This window comes from Cryptomeria japonica, chromosome 9 (genome assembly GCF_030272615.1).
Source record: "Cryptomeria japonica chromosome 9, Sugi_1.0, whole genome shotgun sequence".
Classification (NCBI taxonomy): domain Eukaryota; kingdom Viridiplantae; phylum Streptophyta; class Pinopsida; order Cupressales; family Cupressaceae; genus Cryptomeria; species Cryptomeria japonica.
In genome coordinates, this window is record NC_081413.1 from 511432224 (window position 1) to 511442120 (window position 9897).

Below are 9897 nucleotides of genomic sequence, written 5' to 3' on the forward strand. Positions count from 1 at the left end.
TTGTTTACTCTGTCTATGGTCGACCCTCAACTATATTTTTGATGATCTAGCTTGTAAATTTAAGGAGTGCGAATGTATGAATTGTATGTGAATTGACATGAAATGAATATGAATGATGTGCAATCATATTTGATAGTGCAGATGTGTGAAAGTCAATTTGTGAAGAGCTTTGATGGCAATTAATTTAGTGTGATAGTGTTCTAAGGAAACAGTTGTTGTGAGATCTGTTTGTGATGATATTGGTCACATGACATGGAGGTTCAAGGATAACATCATGATTAGGAGATTGTTTGTATATTAGTTCAGCTATTCTTTTTGTTGCTGGAAGATAGTGGGTCTCTTGGAAACTCTGTGTATCTTGCTCTAGAGCAGTGAGCCTTAGTTGTGCAAGTACATGTATCTTTCCCTAAGGTAGTGTGCCTTAGTCTTGTAATTCCATGAGGTACATGATGCCCCTTGACAATGAGCCTAAAAAACTTTATTCAATTTTATTTATATTATGAGTATGAATCTCACCATGGTTTTTCTCTATTGGGTTTTCCATGTAAATCTAGTGTTTGTGTGTTGATAGTTGATTATTTTCAATATTATTTTAGAATGGTTAAATGCTACTTAAAATTTGTAAGATCAATATTGTAGAGTTCTAGACAAATTCATCCCTCCTCTTAATCCTATCGTGTGTTCAACATTTCCTATTGCACCCTTCCATTTCATCTTAGAGATTAACTTGGCCTTCTACAACTTATCATGGACCTTGTAATTCTCTTCCATTTCCCTCAATTCAATTATTGTCAATTTTTCTCTATTCAAAAGAAAAACAATCTGAAATGTGAAACTTGTTGATGTTAATCATGTCCTACCCACCTGCAGTGATTATGGATTTCCATTCAACATCATATCTTTGCACCAAAACCTTCATGAAATCAACAGATCACCAAAGACATTTGGTAGAATGAGATTTCCAGGACCAAGCTCTCATTCATTCCTCATGAGAATATTTGAACCTCTCTTCTAATAGCAAGGTTGGAACAAATCCCATCTTGCTTCTAGAATTTTGGCATCTCTAACCCCATGTAGACTATCAAACATTCTATCCTTCAGTCCTCTTGGCCCACACCCTAGATACAAAGCTCTCTTGCCTTGAAATTTCTTAATTAGATCTTTATCAATCATCCTTGGATGTTGTCTACTCATTTTGACAGACTAGGGTTTCCCACTCTACGACTAGGGTTCTATAGAACTTGATTAAATACTATTGAAAGATTTCTTTTACTATTCACACTTCAATTGGACGTGCAATCTCGATCATAATCACATATGAGAATTGAAAAATTGGTTAACTCACTAGTTGAATTATGAAATTATCTCTCCAACTTTTCCTAGATCTCAAATTAGACAATTCCATCAGGTGCAGGTAGTTTGGTGGAGTGAAACAGTCCTATAGTTACTTATAATAGCTTCCAATAGTTATCAAACTCAACTACTATAGTCACTTCACCATTAATCCCCATTTATGTGCGAGTAGATTCCATATTAGTAACCATTTGGCAACATTGTTCAAATTTGAGTCATTGATCAACAACGCTCATGTGGGAATGGATAGTTATGATTAAGAGATTGACCTCCTTATAAATATTCACTACGCTTCTCTCCACACTGGCTTCCACTTAGACACATGTCAGCACCATGGGATGTTGGGGGCGTGACTATGTTTTGACATCTCTAGCTCCTTGATGCCTTGCTCCAATGAGAAGGCTCTAGCATGCACAACCATGCCTTTGAATTCTAATGCGCTTATTTCTTATTGGACGGTCTATGTGCTCTTGGGGGATCGATGGCTCTAGCATGATAGAGGGCCATGTGGCTCTTCAAGCCATTGGTCTAATCTTCAAGGGACTAAAGAAATATTTTCACTGATATAGGAAAATTTATTAATCGTGTAGAAAAATTACTAGGTAGAATGGGTTAGTGACCAACGATACCAACATGACAAAAGGTTATAGCTTAAAACTAAAAAAAATGTCTACCATCGATTAACTAAAACCATAACATAGGCTCAAAAAACTAAAATGAAATAGGCCACCAAGGGTTTTGGATTTAAGGGTAATTAGGACTTATGACAAACATCAAACCATGATGAAAAGGATGAAATTTAGCTCAGAATTTTGAGGTGTTGTTGCCTCCTTTCCCTCTCTATCTATGGGGATCTCTTTCTTCCCTCTATCTACTTTATCTCCTTATCTCTCTACCCATCTCCCTAACTCTTTGTCTCTTTCCCTATCCATATCTATCTCTCTACATCACCCATTGTACTATATGTCTCTCTCCCTCTCCCTCTCCCTCTCTCTCTCTCTTTCTATATATATTGTGGTATATATATCTCTCTCTGTCTACTTGTATCTTTACTACCCTCCCCCCTCTTCTCTCTTTCCCTCCTCTACTTATCTTTCAGTCTCTTTCTATCTCCTTTCTTTCTATCTCTCCCTCCCTCACTCACAAAATGTTGCATACAAGATGCAAAATTATCAAACGCATCCCAATCATTCAATCTTGACTATTTTTTATTTAGCCAAATAATTGAAACTAGCATCAACCCACTGTCATGTAGCAAGAACATGGAAAAAATTGGCCATCGGATTCCATTGACTATGTAATAGTTAGGAGTAGCATGTCGCTAGAATAAGTTTAATATCTAGGTTGGGTGTGGATGGGAATAACTAGTCGTTCATTATTTCAATCATTTTATTCTTAATTTAGTTGTAACTACTATAATTTAGATATAAATACCATGTTCGAAGGACGAGAATAAAAATTTAACAAACCTTCTATGGTATACCAAAATAGAGGAATTAATTTGAAAACACTTAAGTTCAATATGATTAAAGCTATCATCACTAGATTATGGATTGCTATGTTGTGCAATTTTTATTTTTATTTTTTGATAGATAATAGGTCGTAGCTGCAATAATTTGAATTATTATTATTATTATTATTATGTTTGATTAGATTTGACCCAAGACCTTCCCCATTCTATGAAAGGCCAAGAGTCACAACTTAGAATTCCACTCTAGATGTCCTTATTGGGAATTGAACTTGGGTCTCCACAGTGAGAACCCAGTGTTTTAACTAGTTAAGCTCAACCCCTTGGACCTATGTTGTGCAATTATTATCCATAAATGTATTATTTATATTATGTTTTATATGAACAATTTCTCTATCAATACTTTTATCAACTTATTAATTTAATCTTAAAAAGATATTTTGAGCTAAAAGTATTATTCATAACTATTATACAAATAATATGATTATTTATTTATGACATTTTTATACATATGAAAGTTTAATATCTAGCTCCAAGCCAAAAACCAATATTAAATACCAATTTAAGTGTCATTGACATTTTATTTTATGTATAGAAAGAAATCTTCATATTCTAATAATATTATATAAGTTGATAAATGATATTAAACTATAAAAGAATAATGAGTATTAACTTATACTATCCTTTGTGTAATAAAGTTTTAAATACTAATTTGACATTATTAGTATCAATTTATTATATCATGCTAATCATGTATTTATATCCCTTGAAACAAATGCTCATATATACTATTATTAGTATCAATTAAGTTTTATGATATTAAATCTCATATAATAAATAACAATGAAAGGTTATACTATTTTTAATATATTATATTATTTAGTTCATATCTAAATATCATAAATAATGATTGGCTCATAAAATTAATGGTATAATATATATTAAGTTTTAGAAGTCTCATCTCTTATATATGAAATTATTAAAAATTTATTGTATATTTAAGAAAAATCAATCTCTTCTCTCATTCTTGGGCTCTTTTTCTATGTATTCAAACGAAAGTGAGAGAGAGATTGATTCTAGTCAGATATACAATAAATTTTTCATAATTCCATATATAAGAAATGGAATTTTAGAACTAAATAATATATTATATCATTACTAAATTTTATTTGTTTGGGAGCCATGAAGACCTCTGGTCATTCCCGTTTGAGAAATAAAATAAAATTGTTTGTTGTCTTATAGTCTCTAACGATGATTCTTCTTGGATTACATCCATTTAGATAGTTCTCAATAAACTAAAACAGAAGGGAATTGTCAGTCATGCACAAGTGGTTCAAGATTCGTCAGCATTGACTGACACGTTAAACATATTTATTCTAATAATTGTAATTCTTGCTTGGCTATTTGGTTGGATTTTCTTTCAGAGGAGAAAAATGAGAAATAGATGATGTAAGCACCCACGTACTTCTCTCCGGACACTAACTTATCTTTTAACTCTCCTCAAGTAATATGTGCAGCTCAGTGTTATATGTAGACACCTCAAGTACAACCTGAAACCCACACAAATATCTCACCAAATAGTATAGTGAGACGACTTCTTTGTCTAATTCAAAGCCCTTCTTTCTTCAACCATTTCTAATATATATTGCACAATGGCAATCAAGAATGCTAGAGTTCTGAACTTGTGTTTTCTGTGGCTTCTGGTGTCCACAGTGTTGGGTATATGAAACCCAACAGTCACATGGCTGTTTGTCTTCCCCAGAAGACTCTTCATTTCATATTTGATATGTTTATATAAATGGCTGTGTGCAGCCCATACATAATGTACTGTGTAATTGGATATTGGTTAATAAGAATCCTCCCTGCGTTTCTGGTGGACGTAGCCATTTAGTGGTGAACCACGTTAAACTTGTGTTTTGTGTTTATGTTATTATCTTTCTGTTGTTTTGTATTAATTTCTTTGTTCATTTATAACTAACAATTGGTATCAGAGCCACGGTTGGCTTGAGCAGAGATGGGATCCGATTGGATAGTTGATCCTGGAGTTGGGTGCTTTTATGTTATCAATAAACAGGCTAAAGTTTCAGATGATGAGGCCAAATCAGTCACCGAAAAATTTCTTGGCAGTCTAGACTCGGTAGAGAGTGATGTCCAAGTGGAGGTTGAAACCAAATGTCATTGGTGGGATGGCTGGAAATCAGAGGAGACTTTGACTGAAGAAGAAGAGGGTTTGTTGTATTCACTGTTTGAAGAAGAGATTGGTTTGTTTCCCTTCCAAAATGAGGAGGATGCCTCTCGAGGTGAGGAGGATGTAGTCTCAAATTGAGCGAATGAGGATGACCCTAAAGAAGAACAAGCAGATTGCAAAAGTGATGATTTATTGTTGCAGATTGCAGCAGTGGAGGCAGAGTGGAATGCATTGATTGCTGCACAAGTTTCTGCACAAAATACAACAAATTCATTCAGTGAGGCAACCATGAGAATTGGGAGTGATGTTTGTAGGCTATTCACACCTGTACAAGAGTTTTATATTTGGGTATTAAAATCTGATAATGGTGATCTAGATATTCTATTACGGGGGAGCACAAAAACAAGAGACTTTGATGGAGGAGTGTATTATGCATTTGTTGATAGTAGTGTTCCTAATTATGGATTACTGGATGAAGTAGTTAGAGAGTATGTTTTTAACTCTGATCTGACTTGGAGAAGATTAATTCGCACTATTTATGAACAGAGTTTGGCGATATTGAAATCTTCTTAAGAGCTGGTTGTAGTATGAGCCTTGGAATGGAGATGCAGGGAATGTTACAGGCTATGCCAGTTGGACTTCATGGGGGAGATTGTTGGGTATATGAAGCCCAATAGTCACATGGCTTCTTGTCTTCCCCAGAAGACTCTTCATTTCATATTTGATATGTTTATATAAATGGTTGTGTGCAGCCCATACATAATGTACTGTGTAATTGGATATTGGTTAATAAGAATCCTCCCTGCATTTCTGGTGGACGTAGCCATTTAGTGGTGAACCACGTTAATCTTGTGTCTTGAGTTCTTTGTTGTGTCTATTATTCTTTCTGCTATTTTTTTGTTCATTATTATGTGTTTTCTCTGCTCGTTTTTTAAACTAACACACAGTTCTGCTGAATGGTGCAGATTGCCATAGCTGGAAAAAGAAGCTTCCAAAGCCCTACAGGAATCTGGTTTTGTATTTCCATGATATAATCTACAATGGTAAAAATGTAGAGAATGCAACTTCTGCAATTGTGGCAGCCCCTGAAGGAGCTAATCTCACAATTTTGGCTGGTAACAACCACTTTGGGAATCTGGCTGTATTTGATGATCCTATTACTCTTGACAATAATCTTCACTCTCCTCCAGTGGGTACAGCTTAGGGATTTTATTTCTATGATATGAAGAATACATTCAGTGCTTGGCTTGGCTTCACATTTGTGCTGAATTCAACAGATTATAAGGGCACCATTACTTTCAATGGAGTAGACCCAATTTTGGTTAAGTACAGAGATATACCTGTTGTGGGTGGCACTGGTGATTTCTTAATGGCCAGAGGAATTGCAACTATCAATACCGATGCATATGAGGGAGAAGTTTATTTTCGTCTCAGGGTGAATATCACACTGTATGAGTGCTATTGATTATGTTTTTGAAGTGTTTATTTTAATAGTGCCTGAATGGGACCAGCTCTCATGTGTAAGAGCATGCTTTTGCCATCAACTTTTATGAAGATTATGAAATGACACATTTTTTGTGCTTTCATTTCTACATATCACTGATAATTTCCCTTCTACATATGATAAGACCTGTACTATGAATTTTTGTGTCATGATCATCATGATGCACTCTTGATTGTCTCATTAAGCACCTTGTATGTGCAACTCTTGTGCCTTTATGTCATTACAGTGTGACATTTTGTGACCTTGACCTGCAACTATTATAGACTGTTTGTGCATTATGACTATTTGTGTTTCTATATTATCCACTTGAAATTTCAATCAATCTTTTTTCTTCTTACATATAAAAGACTATTATTCCAAATCATGGGGTTTCATTTAGTGAATTTGGATTATATCACATGCATTCATGATATGCTAAAGAATCTTCTTATTTAAAAAAATATTGTCCTAAACTTCTATTTTGTCACCCCCTCCCAATACATAGTGTGAATTAAAAGGCTCCCTATTTTCATCAAATATTATTTTTTTCATAACTCAAATAAAAAACTCATTTATTTTCACTGATAGACAGTATATTGTACCCTCATTTTTGAGATATTAAACCTCCAATATGAATGCATGTGATATAATACTGTCTAACTAATGAAACCCCATGTTCCAAACATATATTTGTAAAAAAGATTAGATGAAGCTCCATTTTTAGAAACCCTTCTCAAAAAAAACTTGTAATATGATAGGCATTCAATCTGATATATAGGATTTTGATTGGTTTGAATAGTATATTCATTTCTAAAAGTAGCTAGCCTTTACTTGACTATACTTTTCATGAATAGTGATTCATTTTGGATCTCTTTGTGCATCTTCAACATGGTCCTCACATACTTAAATTTCTAGACCCTTTTTATATGCTCTATGGACATCTTCTGTTATAGATGTTAACACCGGATGCCTCTTTTGATATGTCCTTTACTACTCTGTGAAGTTTACCAAGAAGTCTATAATCATATATCCATTGATAGATTGTTACCACTGTCTTGGTTTTTTAAATCTCAAACGCAGGTTAACCTCATAATCTTCAAGCCTCAATGGTACTTTTTCGAGATCCCTGTAGTCTTGATATTCTTAACTTCATGCTCATTGTGCCCTCTCTCTATGATAGAATGACTATAGCAAAACCACAGTTAGTGTTTTACTTTTTATCCTTGTAATACTTCGCAACACGTTGCTACGAATAATCCATTTACCATCTATATGATAATTGAGAGATTGAATTGAGTTTTTTCTTTAATAAGGACTATCAAACATTGTCATTAACTCATGGACTATATAAATGACAGACCTATAATAATCTCTTCTTCATTTTTCTTTTTCAATATAGCTCAACAACTGTTGTAGTCTAATTGAAATACATACCCTTAACATCATTTTAAGGCATTTCTACATGATTGTCTTTACCAATAGATTGTTTTCTTTTGGATTATCTTCTTTGACCTTGTTTAGCATTCATTTCGACAATTTCAATATTGTCCTATTTTTCAATTCATTTTTCATTTATTTATTCTTATATTTATAGATCATTCTAAATAGAAAAATAAAATAAAGAAAAAATGAATCGAAAACAAATGTTATTCATTTTAATTTTACATACCCTACCCATTCTGTGGGATTTGAAATTGTGACCTCTATTTCAAGAGCACAAGTTCTCTACCACTAGGCCAACTTAGATTGTACTTCTCTTTTTCTCTTTTTATTCTTATATTTCTCTTTCATTGTATTTTCCAATGGTAATTATGTAATGGTGTTTTGGAATCTCATTGGTTCAATCTTATTTTATATGTGTGTGTTTGTTTTTCTCTCCCTTCTCTTTTATTTATTCTTTTCTAATTTGTTTGATCTTATTGTATGTGCATATTTAGTTCATTTACATACATTTTTTGTTTTTGTTTATTTGATTGTTTTTCTTTCCCTTTTCTTTTACTTATTCTTATATTTACATTGCAATTTAAATATAAGAATACATCAAGTTTAATTGTATGGTGAGCCTGCTCATTTGTTGTTATTGTGTTATATTTTTATCCATATTGTATATTCATGATCTACTTGCATGTGTTTATATATATATAATTGTTTATATGTTTTATTTTTCTTTTTTATTTATCTTGGTCTTGATTCTTTTTTCTTATTTAGTTATTTGCTTCTATTTTCTTCTTTTATTTAATTGCACAAGTCTATTTTTGTCCTTTCTTTTTCTTTTTTTTATCTGCTTATGTTTTTCTTTATTTTTCCATCCATTTATTTTTTTTCTTTTTGTTCATTTTTTTAAATTTAATTTTGGTGTTTCCCCTAGTGTTTTTTTTAATGTTATTTCTCCCTCATTTCCTCTTGTCTTTGTTCTTTTTGAGTTTTATTTTGTTTATCCTTAGTTTCTTTGTAGTCTTCTTCTTTTTTGAATTTTTGACTTATTTTGCCTTATTTTCAATTTTGGGTTCTATTTTTGTTATTTTATGAAAGTTTTGGGTTCTTTGGTTCTTTTCATCATCCTTGGTCCTCATGCCTATTCCCTCCTTTCTCCATTCTATATATTGGAACCTTGTTTTTCCACTCATTATCTTTATTTCCTTGAACTCTCTTGCATCTTATTGATGGATCACATAGTGTAATCCAAAACATTGATGGTTAAAATTTTGTTTAGACAATCTAATCTAGAAACTACAAACAAATCCTATTAAAGTCACAACAGCTTCTTTGAGAATATACTTTGTACTTGTTTGTCTATGCAAAAATAGTACATACTATCATTTCCACAAATTATCAATGTGATAAGCATTATAAAGGAGACATATGCTTCTTTAAATGAATTTACCAAATATTACAAGTGCATATTATCATTTGCATTTATTATTGATAAAATAAATATCATAAGGGAGGCATATGCTTTTCTAATTGAATTAATCAACTATTAAAAGAACTTGCAAAATATACATTTTTATGTATGCTAACTTAAGAAGGAAGCACTCCCATCAGGTTCAAAAATAAAGAAATAATAGACGTGGTCATTCAAAACAAAAAAAAAAAAGACTACTATTAATAGGTTTTCCCATACAAAGGAAATCACTATTTACATAAAAAAATAGAGGAAACTATTTTTAAGTATTTTTTTAATAAGATGAAGATTATTGAAGAAAATAATTTTACAACATTTTATTATGATTATTATTTTTATCACTTTTATTTGTTGTAGTGAATATTAAAAATTTTAATTATTAATATTTCTTAAATTTTCTATTTGCACATTAAATTTTTCTATAACAACAAATTTGTTTTATCTCTTTTTTTAAGTTCATATTTTAGTAGCAATAGTTAACCATATCCATCTAAGGATAC

General features: G+C 32.1%; 1 pseudogene; it reads left to right on the forward strand.

The window, feature by feature from the left end:
* Positions 1–4473: 4473 nt before the first annotated feature.
* On the forward strand, positions 4474–6474 carry LOC131046978 (disease resistance response protein 206-like; annotated as a pseudogene).
* The last annotated feature ends 3423 nt before the right edge of the window (positions 6475–9897 follow it).